Source organism: Sus scrofa, chromosome 1 (assembly GCF_000003025.6).
Source record: "Sus scrofa isolate TJ Tabasco breed Duroc chromosome 1, Sscrofa11.1, whole genome shotgun sequence".
Taxonomy (NCBI): Eukaryota; Metazoa; Chordata; class Mammalia; order Artiodactyla; family Suidae; genus Sus; species Sus scrofa.
This window is the reverse complement of record NC_010443.5, coordinates 183578040-183595607: the sequence shown is the minus strand read 5'-3', so window position 1 is coordinate 183595607 and position 17568 is coordinate 183578040. Positions and strand designations below refer to the sequence as shown.

The 17568-nt window shown below is 40.3% G+C and overlaps 1 long non-coding RNA gene across 1 annotated transcript in view; it reads left to right on the top strand.

Annotated features, from left to right (window-relative positions):
* The window catches only part of LOC102167290, a 214079-nt gene extending 196851 nt beyond the window's left edge, over nt 1-17228 (top strand). Inside the window, exon 6 of the long non-coding RNA XR_301198.3 lies at nt 17168-17228. This is a non-coding gene — a long non-coding RNA (uncharacterized LOC102167290). The remainder of the gene's footprint in view (nt 1-17167) is intronic.

Sequence of the window (17568 nt, the reverse complement as noted above, 5' to 3'; positions counted from 1 at the left end):
GCATTTTTGAAGGCCACTTGATCAGTTTGGAACCTGTGGGAGCGTGAGGTTGCCATGCAGATAAAAATCAACACTGGTTTCAGCTACCACAGGAATTGCAGTGAGGGGCGGGGTTGGTGGGGGTTGGGGGTGGGGTAGGCTGAGGGGGCTTAGGAGGTTTAGAGTCACTAGGAGCAAAAGGCCCTAGGGACCTGGCAGAGTGATTTAGAGGCCTTGTGAGCAAACGTGGTGCAGTTCAGATCTGTCAGATGGTTCCTTTCATTGTGCTGACGTCATTCTGAGATTAAGTTAGATTCATTGAGAGAGCTAGAATGCTCAGTTTCTCTGAAGGGTGTATTAATGAGGCACATTTACTTTTAAATAGTCAAGCAGAAGTGTTAGCCCTCAATACCTGATTTGTTGGAGGGGATATGAACATGGAAGTTATAGGACTGATGAGAATGTAATGAGCTAAGTTGTAGCAAGGGAATTACCAGGAGGTTCTGACAACCGGGGTGCTGTGCAGGCATGAGCATTGTTTTCATCTTTCAGTAGCCTTCCATGGGAAAACCAGACTAGAGGAGAGAACTCTAAGTTGAGAGACACTGTACTTATCAAAAGGTAAGAAATGGTAGTTACTCTTTCTTGATACTTTGACAAGTGGCTAATAGATGGATTGTTAAATACAACATAGTTTCCAGAGGGAGAAAATCAGAATAGAACCTGGGGATTTAAATTAAGTACAAAGGCCAGCATAGTTTGTATACATGTAAGCATGTATGTATATGTACAAGTGGTCAAAAAGAAAAACTCTAATTTGAATATTTAATCATTTCCAAGAAGCATCCAGAGATCAAAAGGGGCCAGTTGTATAGAATAAGCTCCTCAAAATGGAATGGGAAGGGTATTTTGATGCAGTTTGTAAGTATAAGAAAAAAGCGTTAAGTATAAACATAAGCATACTTAACACAGTATACTTATATTTATACAGTGTAAGTATAAGAGAACAAGGAATTCAATTTCTCCAGTTTTCCCACTTCTGTTCCTATGGTTGCTGATACCACACCCTGTAGAATTGCATTTTTATGATCTCCCGGTACTACCATTGGTAGACAGAGGTGGAGAAGGGTGATGATTTTGCCTATATGAACACTTGTTCTGGCTCAGTTTCAGTTCTGAGAATGGTACTCAAGACTGTAGTTCTTTAAGAGGAGAAAACTCTGTTTTGAAAGGTAATGGGGAAAAGGTGTGCATCTCCCCTAACTTGGTAATCTTCAATTTTCTGTCCTTCATCAGAGATGCTGTTAGGTTTGGAAACTTCCCTCTTTGATTAGTAGGGATATGATTTTCTCACTTTTGGCAAAGTGCCTTGGGATTATTCAGATGGAAATGCTATTTTAGGGCCAGGTATTAGGGGTTAGCCTTTTAAAACTTAAAATATCCTCCAGTGAGCTTTGGTTGTGTTTCCCTTATACTCCTTGGTTTAGGAATTGCCAGTGGCAGAAATGTAGGCTCAGAGGTTTCTGGGTATGGGCCATAGCTTTTTGGATGGTTGAGTGGCAGAGTTTCCAGCTAAGGGCTTGGCCAGCCCCTAGGTACCTTTTAGCATCATTAGCCCTCTCTTTGGTGCCCAGAACAGAAGCCTGTGTTCCTAGGTTTGTTTTGGAGATAGAACTCCCCCATCCCACCCTATCTGCCTGTCGCCTGCCAAGTTTTCTGAAGGTTTTTGTACCGGGGAGACCCCCTGACCTTAGGGAATCAGGAGATTGAGAAAGCCCTTGGCTGTGTGGTTACTACATGCCGTTATGAACTGGATTTAACCCCAGTGGAGTCAGCTGTCAAGTTCTTTTTAAGTTATATTTCATCTGTCTTTTTTTAAAAAGTGGTCTTTCTGGACATCATTCTTGTCATTCTCCATTCTTTCTTTTTTTTTTCTTTTGTCTTTTCTAGGGCCACACCCACGGCATGTGGAGGTTCCCAGGCTAGGGGGCTAATCGGAGCTGTAGCTGCCGGCCTATGCCAGAGACATAGCAACGCCAGATCTGAGCCAGTCTGAAACCTACACCACAGTTTACGGCCACGCCGGATCCTTGACCCACTGAGTGAGGCCAGGGATTGAACCCGCAACCTCATCATTTGGATTCATTAACCACTGAGCCACAATGGGAACTCCTCCATTCTTTCTTTAAACTTCAGCTCCTGGTGTTTTCTCAGCTAGACACAGGAAAGACTCCCTCCTTTCTTGGAAAGGGTTCGAGAGCTCACCCTGCTCCAGGGTTATGGCAGATTTGCTATTTGCTATTGCTGCTTTCTTTTCAAAGTACCGCAGGTCACATGATGACTTCCAGGCCCAGATGGGGAGATGATGTGGATAAAAGTATTTAGCAAGAGATCAAAAACTGGGCTGCACTTCTAAATGGCTTGCCTTTTAGAAAAAGCACATTAGCCTCTCACCCAGATGCGGTTGTGGGTAACTGTCAATACGGCACGCAGGTGGCACAGTTATCTGGCCATTTACTGCCTGATGCCTTGGCGACTGCTGCCAGCCCTTCAGAAATAGGAAATGACTAATGATGTGGTGGAAATTATGAACCAGGATTAATAAAACTTGAAAAGGAACAGTCTTCAGTGTTTGATCCCCCTTAGAGGAAGTCTGAGTCCTAGATTCTTTTCCCTGAGGTGTTCTGATTTCTCCTGATTACTCGGCTGTAGTGGGAGTCTAGGCTGGAGTTGGGAACAGTGAACCAGATGGTGCAGGAAGCAAAGAACTGCTCCCATCCCTGAAGGTCCAGACACACGCACAGCTCTGCACTCCATCTGTGAAGAGTTCAGTTAAAGGAGCCACAAGCACAGAATACAGATTTAATTCTTAAGGATTTAAGTTTTGTGCCTGCTCATGAAGAACATGCTGGAAAAACTTCATTTACTACCCGAGTTATTTCTATACTTCGTCATTAAAGATAGTTGTGGGAGCCTGACAAGATTTCAAGGATTTGACATTTTTCTTTTTCATTTAGAAATAGAAATGCGTTTTCCTTAAGATCCATAGCCAGGCATTTTTCAACAGTACTCCATGCCTGTTTTCTATCCCTCTTCCTTCTTCCCCTCACATTCTCAGGCTTCTCTGTTCCATGTGAGAAAATGCCAAGTAGGTAGAGAGAGAGCGTACATTTTTTTGTTTTGTTTTGTAGATGATGAAATAGGTTAAGCTGGTGTGAGGTATAGCGAAAGGAAATTCAGGATGAGACCTCAGTTTTAGGCCCCTTTTGATTGTGTGACCTCTGGGAAGTCTCTTCAAGCTCTCTGAGTCCAAAGGTGTGACTTTTATGATGATGGGTCCTAACCAGGTATCTGCAAACATCTCCTCCCACTTGCATTAAAACACATCTGTGTGTGCTGTTCTGCTCTGGGCCAGTCTGAGTCCCCTTGTCTGAAATACTGCAGCCTGCCCAGGAGCCTGTCCTCTCAGCTCCCCATGAGGAGCTTCGTGGGCAGGGCTAAGAATAGTACTGAAACACCACCATCAGTTGCTGCAGCAGAGTATTAACACTTTGGTGATTCCTGAGTTGTAAGTTTTCATATTCCACAGATCAGCTGGTTAAGAAAAACCCCAGAAAGTATTTCTAAGACCTCTACAGTCAAAATGGCTCTTGAATTTGCTCATTAAGGCCAACCAGGCCACAAAAGAATCAAGATTAAACTGGCCACCTAAAGTTTTCAGTGAATCAAAGCATCCCTAAATCTCAAGCTATGTCGGGGTTGCCAGGATGTCTCTTGTGGCTTGGCAGGAGGTTGGGCATATGTGGTGAGCTTGAGTGTATGTGGATGAGAAAATGTGTGCTTGAGAATTGAGAGAGAGACTTGGTAAAGAAGGTAGCTGGTTTACAGCAAATTTATGAGAACTGGGGACTAAGGAATGAAGCTAAAAAGAGATTAAGTGGCATATGATCTTGCTTTATTCACTCAGCATCTCCTTCTGACCTGCTTAAGGTTTTATGAACTCCTTAATGCTAATAACAATAGCTAACATTTATTGTGTACAACCTTACAATGAGGTACTTAACCTCTTTGTGCTTTAGTTTCTCCATCTGTAAAATGGGGATAACTGCAGAATGGGGATAACCACCTTTGGTTGTTATAAGTATCAAATGGGTTAATATGGGTAAAAGGTTGTTGACAAAGAGTAAAAAGTTGAGGAGGTCTTGCTGTGGCACAGTGGGTTAAAGATCCAGTGTTTCCTCAGCTGTGGGGCATAGGTGGCAGCTGCAGCGTGGATTTGATCCCTGGAGGAATTTCCATATGCCACATATAGGGCCAAAAATTAAAAAAAAAAAAAAAAGATTAATGAGTTGAAATAGGGAAAGTGTCAGAATAGATCTGGCACATAATATGTGCTCAGTAAGTGGTAATTATTACCTCCATTTATGCACAGGGACATGGAAGCTTAAAGGGGTTAAGTAACTTCTCTGAAGTCCATAGCTAGAGGGAGTTGAACTCAGCAGCCTGTCCCTATTCTGGCCTTCATCAGGAATACTGGCTCTTGTTGCTGAACTTTGTCAAGTTAATGCTTACTGGGTCTTTGAGGGCCTTGGGAATCCAAGTCCCTTTAGAACATGGTCCTCTAGGAGATTAATTAAAAATACTTTCTCCCACTCCATTGTTATCTCAAGGCCTTTGCTCTGATGCCACCCTAGGACTGCACTGGACCTATGGCAGTTGTCCCTCTCCAGGTCCTTGGGCCTGGTGTGAGAGAAAGGCTGTATGTTTAAAATAAATCCCTAAGCTTCTTTTGGCTCTTGCTCCCAACTTCACATTCCTGTCAGTCAGCTTTGTGCAATAATGAAAACAAATGCTTTTAAGCAGATTTAATGGATATATAGTAGTTAAAATAAAGAGTATATTTTCCTCTTGCCTTGTTATCTTAGCTGTGCCAGTACAAAATGAGAAGGTTAAAAAAAGGTAGAACAAAAGTTGACAACCCAAATGTCAGTGAAAATACATCTTTTTGAATATATGCTTTACTTCGTTCTCTAGTGGCTGAGTCTTTAACATTAGAAAGGCAAGCAGATATACCTGTAAGTTTCCTCTAATTGAAGACCTCCTCCCTGGTTCCTGGGAAAATGCTGGCCATGAGGCTAGAGCTTTCTATATCAGTCAAAGCAATGAGAGATGGGAAAAGAGCAAGGGCAAATCTCTGAACGTCCCTCATACTGCTCACAAGTAGTAGATGTTGCTGGGAGAGAAGACTGGGTCTCACATGGCTGCTCAGAAGGGGAGTCCAGGCACCCCTCCAGGACCAAGGGGGACCATGCCTAAGGTGGGGGCCAGGCAGGTGGTAAAGTGCTGGACAGCAGGACAATGGCACTATGTGGTCATTTCTCTCTTTCCTCATGTCTCCAGGAAGCCCTGAGAAATTTTAATCAAGGAAGATAAGATGAAATGAGCTGTGAGGACAGACTTGAAAGAGAAATGATATACAGGATGGAAGAGGGAGTTCAGATAGCCAGTTGTTGCTAGATAGCCAGACCTTGGCCTTACGCTATGCTGAATGTGTGCATACAAACTGCACATCTTTTTCAAGACCTGCTGGTAGTGCTGTGTCTAGTTCTCTGATGCCTGCCAAGAATTCTCATTTCCTCAGCAGCCCCAAATCCAGCTCTGGGCATGACTGGCTCAATTGCTGAATCTTCTGCCCAGTTCTGTGCTGAGGCCTCACACTACTCTGGCTCTGCCCTCAGGTTTCTGTCCACCCTGCTCTTGGGCCTGGCATCCTGCTTCAGCACTTAGCTAAAAGGCCAGCCACCAGCTTTGTGGAGCTGGACCTGCAGTGGGGCTGATCTCTTGCTGTAGAGGTTTGTTTTCTTCCTGTTTGCACTGTTGTCTCCAGACTGGCACTTGAAGGAGCCCAACAGGCCATTACAGTCACACAGGCAAACAAAGATCTTTTAAGAGAACAATTGTCATTTGTTTCCCAGTTGGCATTTCTGGAGATTTAGCAGGATAATCTTGGATGTACGTCAGCAAGCATGAGCAGGAATCATCTTAATCCTTAACAAGGCATACAAATGAGTTGGGAACTTGTGAAAAGTATACAAAGAATTTCTCTTTTTCCTCAATTCCAGCTGTAGGGGTCTTGGTGAAGGAGAAATTTCCTTTTGAGCCAGCTACCTGCTGCAGAGATGGGGGTTCAGCTTTGGGGATTTCCAGGCCAAGTGTGTACTCCGTTTCCCTGAAGAGAGCTGCTGTCCCAGCCCACCCCCCGCCACATGCAGATCCCCTGTGGTCCTAGCTGGGAGACATGGCTTAGACTCTTCAGCCCTTCTTTTCAAGTCCTGACTTGAGTTAGCCTCAAACAAGTGACTACTGGATTCCTGATCCCTTTTGGTTTCACAGAGGCAGAAAAAAAACCCCAACCCCCCCTTCCCCAGACCAAACACCTCTGAAAGTAGAACTCACCTCTGGTTCTTTCTTCTAAAAAGAGGGAGATAGCAAAGGTGTTCAAGAGTGTCCTCTCTATAGTTCTGTCCTTTTCCAGCACCACCAGCCTCTTCCAGTTGTGTCAGACCTGTCTGTGGAGAGAGCAATTGGTGGGGGGAGTATCTGTTAGCTCCTCCACCCCCAGAGTGAGGCTCCATGACATCCATGATGTTAACAGATCTTTCCTTGAGGAGGTGCGGCCAGAAAAGATTGGAGTGTGTGGAGCCAGCATTTTCTCCTCGATAGTACAAGGGTTGTTGGGAATGTTTCCTTTTCTTATTTATTATATGATCCACTGTATTCATTGTTATTGTTAGACTCAGTTTTCTTAATTTTATCCAAGCAGAAAATTCCTATCAAAATTTTGTTCTCCAGGGTTTTGTTTTGTTTTGTTTTTTTATATTTAGGTAAAATATTATTTTATCAAATAAAATGAATACTTTTAAAAAATGGTGCTTACCTCCAAGCAGTTATCCTTTAGTGACTTGTTTTTTTAAAAGAATTAAATGAACATTAAATCTGAACACTGACATGATTAGCAAACCCTGTGATATAATCATTTTTTAATGTTTAGATTTAAAATCTGCATAGGTTTCATTACGGATTCTGTGGACCCGTAACCTGTACACTCCCTTGGAAAGCAAATCTGTGGTATTTTCTGTGGGTGAGGTAAAGTCCCTATAGAGTCCTCATTTGTAATTTTTCCCTGTATGCTGTTGTTGAGTGGAAAGTGAGAAACTTTCCTTTCTTGTACATGTCCCTCTAACTCTTCTTAACTCCTAGAACAACTCCTACTACTCTTAATACTAGTTGAAAGAAGTTCATGACTTAACATATTTTTTTCTAAAACTTCACTTAATCACCAGTTATAACCTTGACACTTAACACATTTTTATTGTAATTGTTTCCAGTTAGCTATAATAATTTATATAACTTTTCATGTCATATTCTAATACCTAGTCAGAATCTCATAGAATTTTGGAATTGGAAGGCACTATAACATCCAGTCCCAGGAGGCCAAATATGTTTCACCTTGTTAACTCCAATGTGTTGGTTAGGACTGTATGTCTAGAGTGCTGTCTTGAGGAATGAATAGTCTGGGCTTAGTAGGAAAGATATCTATGATCAATTAAGACAATAGTCACTAATGCCTAAAACACATCAATCAAGAAATATATTTAGAGGGGAGTTCCTGTCGTGGCTCAGTGGTTAACGAATCCGAGTAGGAACCATGAGGTTGCAGGTTCAATCCCTGGCCTTGCTCAGTGGGTTAAGGATACAGCGTTGCTGTGAACTGTGGTGTAGGTCACAGATGCGGCTCGAATCTGGTGTGGCTGTGGCTGTGGCGTAGGCCAGCAGCTGTTGCTCCGATTCAGCCCCTACCCTGGAAAACCTCCATGTGCCGCTGCTGTGTCCCTAAAAAGAAAAAAAAATCATTTGCATTTCCAATTTCATAGTTTCTTATTTGTATTCTTTAGTGAGACTTTGTACATGTTGGCCCTGAGGCATTCTTTTAACTTACTTTTTGGTAATTTAAAATTTTGTCACTGAAGTGAATAGAGTATTTTTCTTCATGTTCTTTTCTAGAGATTTATACAATCTTTTCTAGTTATAAATAAAAGATACTGATTTTACATATGTGTGTTACATTTGAGCACACTGTAAAGTTATTAACTCCAGTAATTTTGGTTAAGCTTGAATCCTATAGCAAAGAGAGATTTTTAAATGCAGTTCAAATTTAAATCTGTAAATGTGAAAAAAGAAGTTCCCCAAATTTAGCAGGTAGAGTTAGAAAAGATTTTTAAATGTCTGTCTATGTTTAAGTACCAGTTAATAGTTCATATATTAATTAAAAGAAGCAACCAAATGACAAGTAAAGCTGGTGGGGCTTTAGTGACCACACCATAATTTTTTCCTCCTATTGCAAAGTACTTCTCCAGTGAGATGTCTTAAGTTTTGCTTTAAAAAGACCATTTCTAGTTAGAACCAACAGTGACTGTTTCATATAGGGCTGAAAGAGACCTGATGACTGAAATAAAATGGACCATGAGCTCAGAGGGTTGAGGTTTCCATTAGTTTACACACTGTCATCAGTTTTCCTCTAATGAATTTATGGAGAGGTGAGACTTTATCACATTCATTGGATAGAAATATGAAATTTAGATTTCAGTGGTTTAACCAGCTAGTCTCTCTGTACTGGGGATGGTTAAGATGCATTAGACATACAGATCATCCACTAAATGGTGGGAATGGAGGCTGCTCTAGTGTCATTTCTTCATTCTCTCTGCCTTGTCTTCTCTCTCTGGTTCTCTCCTTTCATCTACCACACTGCACTCCCTCCTCAGTCAGGTATGGGGCAAGTCAGCAATCTTCAATGGAAGTAGATGTCCAACCAAAGAACAGAGTGACACCTTCACTTTCTATAGGCAACCCCAATGTTACTTCTCAGGAATCCCCTCAGTTCCCTTTGGAATAGGGATGGGGAGAGGCAACCTTGAGGAAAAGGAGAAAACCACCTCACTATGAACACTGGATTCCCTACAAACTTGGTCCTCTCTCTATTCCTTTCTTATTTCTGGTCTTCTACTGACTGGCAAGGAATGGTGTGAGTTTTGGGGTTTCACTTCCCAACTTCCAGATCTTCTAGCAAACCTGAGAGGAAGGTACCTGACCCTGTTGTGGGTAGCTTTCTTTAGTTTATGGATATCTATCTTTATGTATCTATGTATTTATCTAAATTTGTGTGTCTGTCTCTATCTATGTGGCTATTTATCCATCCATCTATCTATCCATCCATCCATCCATCCATCCACATTTTGAGTCAGAATCACATTCTCTTCTATCCCATGGACTACTGATTCTTAAGGGAAAACTATATCCAAGCTCCACAAAGTATTCAGTGGATGGATTGAGTGAAATATGGGATCTTAGCTATTTGGGTTGCTTTCCAGTCAACCCACTTGTACTAGTTTTCTATGGCTGTGTAAAAAAGCTTCAAACAACAGCCATTTATTCTCCCATAGTTCCCGTAGCTCAGAAGTCCAGGCATGGCTTAACTGGATTCTCTGCTCAGGGTCTCACAAGGCTAAAATCAAGATGTCAAACAGGCTGTATTATCTGGAGGCTTGACTGGGAAGAATCTGCTTCCAAGCTCATTCAGTTTGTTTGAAGTATTCATTTCCTTGCAGCTGTACTGTTGAAGTCCCTATTTTCTTGCTACCTATTGGCCAGGGACCACTCTCAACTCCTAGGGGCTGTCCTCATGTCCCTGCCATGTGGACCTATCACAAATCTTCTTACCACATGGCAGCTTACTTCTTCCAAGCCAGAAAGAGAATCTTTCTTACTTGTGTTGTTTGGCTCTTCATCCTCTTTTAAAGGACTCACCTGATTAGTTTAGTTCACTCCTACTCCAGGTAATCTCCTTCTAGTAACTTAAATCAACTGATCTGGGATCTTAATTACATCTGAAAATTTCTTTACCTTTGCCACATAGCATAATGTAATCATAGAAGTGATATCCCATCATCTTTGCCATATTCTATAGATTAGCTCCATGTGCTCCCAGAGGAGGGAATTATACAAGGGTTGGAGCTATCCCCCCTTAAATTGGTTCATACAGTTCTTACCTCCTTGCCCTTATTGGCCATTTGGACAGTAGAGCTTTCATAAAGATGAATGAATGAGAGGGTGATAGCTTCTAAGCTCCTTGGAAATAGAAGCCACATAGCAATGTGGTAAATATTACAAAGTGGCCTCAAGAATACCTTGCCTATACAAAACTCCCGAGTAGATTGAAAAGATTTCTACCTCTCTATAGGTAGTTGTGTAGATGTTGCTACCTTCTGGTAAGAGGAGGTCTTGAGACAGTGTTAGAAATAAAAAATCTTTATCTAGTTGAAATAATTAATTCTCACTGACCTGCTTGCTGCTTTTGAAAGCTTTTCAGAAATCTTGGGCAAAATTCTTAATTTTAAAAGATGCCATAGTTCAAATGTACGCTCTCTGAATTTCTGCTCTAATTCACAAGGTTCCTTGAAGTTTTCTCTAGGCTCACCTTGAGAGGAGCCTCTTACTAAGCACCATGAAGTATGTGCTTGTGTGTATATGTAGAGGGACGGCGGAGATGAGAGGAGAGAGAGGACTTGCTTTTCTCAGCAACAGATTCTATTCTGCATTACTTCAGTTTCAAGAGAGAGGACACTGAATGGAGAGAACAAAACATGTAAAGAAATTACTTAAAATTAAGTATAGATTTGTCAGGCTTGAACTGCTAGATTATTTGAAGTACAACTTCAAAAAAATACCAAGGACTTGATTTTTTTCTTCTCTTTCCTACCTCTAGGTATTTCTTTATACAAGAACTTCTGGGGGTTTATATTCCAAGATTGCCTCCAGATGGTATGAAGTGTTCTCAGCCATTTCTTAGTGGCATTTCTTTTCTTACCTGGGGAGAGGTACCACAGAGATCAATGCCGGAGGGCATTACTGAAAACATTGACCCAGAAGGCACACTCCAGGCCACTGGAAGCATCTGCTTCACAAATGTCAGGCTGGGGGACATCACCAGATGTTAGTGTTGAAATACCATTTAGAAGACAAACATTGACTTCAGGGGCCAAAGGTCACCTAAACAAAGAGCCAGACGGCAATAAGGCTCAAACTGAGGGTACAAAATAGATTCATGTGGCCATGACTCTTTCTCTGTTCTAGCTCACAGCTCATCACACTTACCAGGACTGTAGAAACTTTCTGCATTACTTTCTGAGGCTTGGATCCTGAGTCCTGTCTGGTATAATATTGGCAGGAAGACAGGACATGATAGGGTGGGCTCAAATTTAACATGCAGGTAATATGAAAATGATTTCTTTTTCCTGTGAGGTGGGGGTGGTGGTGGTGGTGGTCCATGATACATCATTTAAAAACTACTAAATGAGAGGATTTTTAGGGTGTCTCACCAGTGTCATAGGATTAAGCAAGGCATTTCTTTTCTTTATGTTGAGGAGGATACTCAGATGGCCTTTCTGAGAGTGAAAGGATGAGACTCCCTTTGCTCTTGTCCATATTCTTAGTTCTGTCTAGTTTGGAGGTCAGGGGATTATGAACAGGTAGACAGAGTTTGTTTCTCAGTGCTCCTTCTCTTTATTCTGCCCCAGTCAAACATTCTTTTATGCTTATGCATTTGAGACATGCTCACAAATGATAACACCATGGAATAGTTTTCTTGTTAGATTCAGATTGAGAGTGGGAGTTGGGTCCAAATGGAGACTAGGGTACAAAGAGAAGAATGAAGAAAGGACTGGCTTCCTGCTTCTTCAACAAAATGCGTTGACCTTATGAGAAATCAGTAAAATCCTGGCTTGACTATGAAATACCTTGACCATCATGGTGAGAGTTTGGAGAATTTTACTCATAATATCCCCTAATACTTTATTATACCAGGAATAGTAAAGAGCAATCAAACTATCACAGTTCACGTATTCTTGTTCTGTATCCGGGCAACATCTTCTCCTAAAACAATCTTTGATGTAGAGCAGATTTGTAGAGAATTATAAAAAAAAAATTACTCACCCGTTAAATATTTTTCACAGACCTGAAAAGAGTATGAGGTGATAAAATCAATAAAATTGGCATTCTTCTTTTTTACTCATCTGGCACACATTGTTTCTTGGCCCAGGTGAGAAGACTTGTAAGAGTGATGACAGTATATTTGAAATGTTTTTTGTTTCAACAGAATGTCTTTTTGAAGAATCTTGGACTTTCGATCTTTTTTCCCCTTTTATACTTGAGAGAAAGCTGAAGGATTTAACAGTTGTTTAACTTTCTAGGCACATAGCAGTAAGCCAGTGAAAGAGCTGAAAGAGCTGAGACCAAGAATCCTCAAGTTTTTACTGACCGACTTCATCAGAAGAAAGAAGCTAGAGCTGGGCTGCTCTGTCATGGGCCTATAAAGATGAGCTTGATTGTGTATCAGTGACTCCATTCAGCTTCAGGATGGCTGGTGGGTCCTGGAGAAAGAGCAACAACTGTTTACCATGGAGGCTCATCAGGCATGCAAGGCCTGTACAGTCACTACTTCAAAATGTAGAATTGCCTCTTTAAATGAATGAGTAGTTCTTCTAAAGGGCCAATTCTCTGCTTTCAGCCAGAGAATTTACCTGGACAGCATCCATTCACTCGTTTATGGTAAAAAATACTCTGATTTTTTCGTGGGACGCTTCCCCTCCTCCACTATCAGACCGTATTACTTGGGTAGAGCTAGTCTCCACTCCATGTTCCAGAGTTGGCCACCCCAGGAAATTACATTCTTCTAGCCACAGTGACTGGCTCAGGATGAGCACGTGACTCAATTTTTGTGCAGGAGACTCAGTTCTTGGAAATAGTTGGAAAGGAGAAACTTTTTCTGTAGAGGGTTGTTGAGAGGATAAAAAAATGGCTTGGAGCTCCTGGCTTCCGTCTTGCCACTATATTGGGAGATCCTGCCAGAGAGTGGAGCCAGCATAAAGGAAGGCTGAGTCAAGGCACACAGAGGCAGCTTCATGAAAAATTGTTTGAGCACCTGGATCTAGCCATGGCTGAGGCCAGAATATCCTTAGACTTTTGTTTTAATGAGCCAGTAACTCACCATCTATATCTAAGGTAGTTTGCATTTTCATTTACTTGCAGAAAATAGAGCCTTGAATAACACATGTCCAAGCAGGGGATAGAAATGAAATGTCCTCCTACTCTTTCCCATAGTTTCAGACATGTTGGTCTATTTTATTTTTAAGGAAATCCTTAATCGCCCTTAATAAAGCCAAACCCAGATTGCCTAAAATTATCATTGGGGGAAGGTCTTCACATTGAGAGGGAACATTGAGCCCCCCAATTCACCTTCCCCTTGGAGACTTCCTGTTCATCTGACTGCTGTGATCCAATAAAAAGCCCTTCTCTTTCCTTAGTAAACATATGTCCATGTTCTGCGTATTGGCAATAAGGGGAGAAGTTCCCTGTTGGAGGAACCAGCTGGACGTCATAGTTTCAGTGCCTGTTCCCCTGATGTTTGCCTTTCATTGATATTATTAAAAGCGTCAGCATGTTTCCTCACAGGCTTATGTTGAGCAGATGAGGAAAATGGCCACCCCCGCCTCTTGCTTCCCCTGATCTGCCTCATCCTCACCCAGGATGTATATATACAATTGCACAACCTTTCCCTTTCCTCTGACCGTGACGAAGCCAGGGAGGAGAGAAGGAGCAGTTGCTGCAATGACACTCCATGCTACCTCGCTTCCTTTTCTCCTCTGCTCCTGTTAGGAAAATCTCTCTCTCCAACTTCTTATTTGAGATTTATGTTTTCAATTTGACCCTGAAAATATCTTAGTTATTGCAGTGTATAGAATTGACATTTTTTTCCAACAATGGTTTGGAAACATATTCCACCACCGCTTCATTTTTGGAGTCCCCAAGCACAGGATTGCTCTGTAAAATAGACTGATTACAACAGATTGTTCATGAGATGCTGTTCTCTGTGTGGAAGGTGGATGTAAGATTCTATGTGCTATTGTCCACTTTGAAACAACTGGCCGTGTCATCAGTACAGACTCTTCTGTCAGTTCTAATACCGGTGTTCTAACACGCCAGTGAAGCTTTTCACACAGAAGTTTCCTGGTTCTGCAGATTATTTTTGAATTGGAATTTCTGCGGTGGGCCTTATTATGTGCACTTTGAAAAGGCTCTGAAGGTAGTTCTGAGGAACAGCTGGTTGAAAACCACCAGACCACAACCTCAGGTCTTGGGGGATTCAGAATCAAAACTATCCAAAGCTGATTTTGAGTTCATTAAGTAAAATATAGATTCTTGCTGGAGTTCCTGTTGTGGCTCAGCAATAATGAACCCAGCTAGTATCCATGAGGATGTGTGTTTGATCCCTGGCCTCGCTCAGTGGGTTAAGAATCAGGCATTGCACGAGCTGTAGTGTGGGTCGCAGACGCAGCTTGGATCCTGCATTGCTGTGGGGCTATGGCATAAGCCAGCAGCTGCAGCTCCAATTTGACCCTTGGTCTGGGAACTTCTATATGCTGCAAGTGCGGCCCTAAAAAGCAAAAAAAAAAAAAAGATTCTTGCTTTCACTACCTACTTGTTTTGTTACATTGCTGCATAACAAAGTACCTCAGTGATTTATAATTTCACATGAGTCTACAGATTTTCTGGCAGTTCTGCTGTACAAGGTAGCTATAGGGATACTGCAATAGTTTGAGGGTCCAAAAGGGCTTTATGCCCGTGGGTGGCCATTCCTACTGGCCTCTAGCTGGGAGTTCAGTGGGGGCTGTGCCATGTGGCGGCTGGTTCTAAGAAGATAAGTATAAATGTGTAAGAACTATTTAAACTCATCACATGGCCAAGCCTAGAATCATTGTGAGATGGAATGACACAGAAGCATAAATTCTGGAAGTTTGGTCATTAAAGACAGCAGATTTTAGTCTGCCACTCCCCTTTTCCTGTCTTCATGGTAAAAATCCTAATTGAATTTGGTAGAATGCCTTGCACATAGTAATTGTCAAAGGTGCTGAATGAATTAACATACTTTTCCAGCTGTATCTTCCCTTTCTTCTATTCATAGTTCCATGATCCTATTAAAATATGTGTGTGGGTGCATGTGTGGTGTGTGTGTATATTTACTTATATGTATATATTTTTATTGATGTATAGTTGATTTATACTATTAGTTTCATGTATATAACAGTGATTCAAAATTTTTTTATAGATTATACTTCATTTATAGTTATTATAAAATACTGGCTGTATATTCCCTGTGCTATAAAATATATACTTGTAACTTATTTATTTTATATATAGTATTTTGTACTTCCTAATCCCATACCCTTATGTTGACCCTCCCCTTCTCTTTTTCCACTGGTAACCCCTAGTTTGTTCTCTACGTTTATGCATCTCTTTCTTTTTTGTTACATTCACTAGTTTTATTTTTTAGATTCCACATGTAAGTCATAACATACAGTATTTGTCTTTCTCTGACATAAGCATAATACTCTCCAGGTCCATCTATGTTGTTGCAAATGGCAAAATTTCATTCTTTTTGATGGCTAAGTAGTATTTCATTGTATATTTATACCACATCTTCTTTATCCATTCATTTGTTGGTGGACATTTAGCTTGATTCTATATCTTGGCTATTGCAAATAGTGCTGCTGTGAACATTGGGATGTGTGTATCTTTATGAATTAGTGTTTTTGTGTTCTTTGAATATTTACCCAGGAGTAGAATTGCTGAATTATATGATAGTCCTATTTTTAATTTTTGACAAACCTATAGTTTTCCACGTTGCCATTTTGTACCAACTTTCATTCTCCCCAACAAGGTAGAGTTCCCCTTTCTCCACATTCACACCAACATTTGTTATTTGTGTTGTTTTTGATGATTGCCACTCTGTCACAGGTGTGATGTGATATCTCATAATGATTTTGATTTGATTTGCATTTGTCTAATGATTAGCATTGTTAGGCATCTTTTAATGTGCTTGTTGGCTATCTGTATGTCTTTTTTGGAAAAATGTCCATTCAGATCTTCCCATTTTTAAAAATCAGGTTTTTTTTTTTTTTTTAAATATTGAGTTATATGGGCTATTCCTGAATTTTGAATAATATTCAAAAATATCATTTGCAAATATTTTCTCCTGTTCAGGAGGTTGTTTTTTGTCAGTGGCTTCCTTTGCTGTGCAAAACTTTAAAGTTTAATTAAGTTCCATTTGTTTATTTTTGCTTTTATTTCCTCTGCTTTAGGAGACAGATCCAAAAAATATAGCTATGATTTATATCAAAGAGTGTTCTGCCTATGTTTCCTTCTAAAAGTTTTTATTGTTCCTGGTGTTGCATTTAATCCATTTTGAGTCAATTTTTATATATGGTGTGAGAAAATGTCCCAACTTAATTTTTTTGCATGTTAACTGTCCAATTTTTCCAGCATCATTTATTGAAGAGACTGTCTTTCCTCTTTTATGTATTCTTGCCTCCTTTGTAATAGATTAATTGACCATAAGAACATGGTTTATTTCTAGGTTCTCTCCTCTTTTCCATGGAGTGTGTCTGTTTTTGTGCCAATACCATACCATTTTGATTACTATAGCTTTGTAGTATAGTCTGAAGTCAGAGGGCATCATTCTTCCTCTGTCCTTCTTTCTCAAGATTGTTTTGGCTATTCAGTGTTTTTTGTTTCCTTACAGATTTTAAAATTATTTGTTCTAGTTCTGTGAAAAATACCCTTGGTATTTTGATAGGGATTGCATCAAATCCATAGATTGCCTTGGGTAGCATTGTCATTTTTAACAATATTAATTCTTCCAATCTATTAACACAATATATCTTTTCATCTGTTTGTGTTGTCTTCAGTTCTTTTCATCAGTGTCTTATAGTTTTCCAAGTACAGATTTTTACCTCTGTAGGTAGGTTTATGCCTACATGTTTTATTAAAACTCTTTTTGATGTGATGGTAAATGGGATTATTTCCTTAATTTCTCTGTAGAAAAGCAGAAGATTTTGTATATTAATTTTGTATCCTGCAACTTTACTGAATTCATTAATGAGCTCTAGAAGTTTCTGGTGGCATCTTTAGGATTTTCTATGTATAGTATCATGTCTGCAAACAGTAACAGTTTTACTTCTTCCTTTCTAATTTTGTTTCTTTTTTTTTCTTTTTATTGTCTAATTGCTATATATAGAACTTCCAATGCCATGTTGAATAAAAATGGCAGAAGTGGGCACCCTTGTCTGTTCCTGACCTTAGAGGAAATGCTTTCAACTTTTCACTGGTGAGTATGATGTTAGCTGTGGGTTTGTCATATATAGCCTTTATTATGTTGAGGTATGTCTCTTCTGTATGCACTTTCTAGAGAGTTTTTATCATAAAAGGATGCTGAACTTTATTAAAAGTTTTTTCTGTGTCTATTAAGATGATACGGTTTTTATTTTTTAATTTGTTAAATGATGCATTACATTAGTTTGCAGATATTAAGCCATATTTGCATCCATGGAATAAATCCCTTTTGATCATGGCATATGATTCTTTTAATGTGTCATTAGATTTGATTTGCTAATATTTTGCTTGGGATTTTTGCCCCTG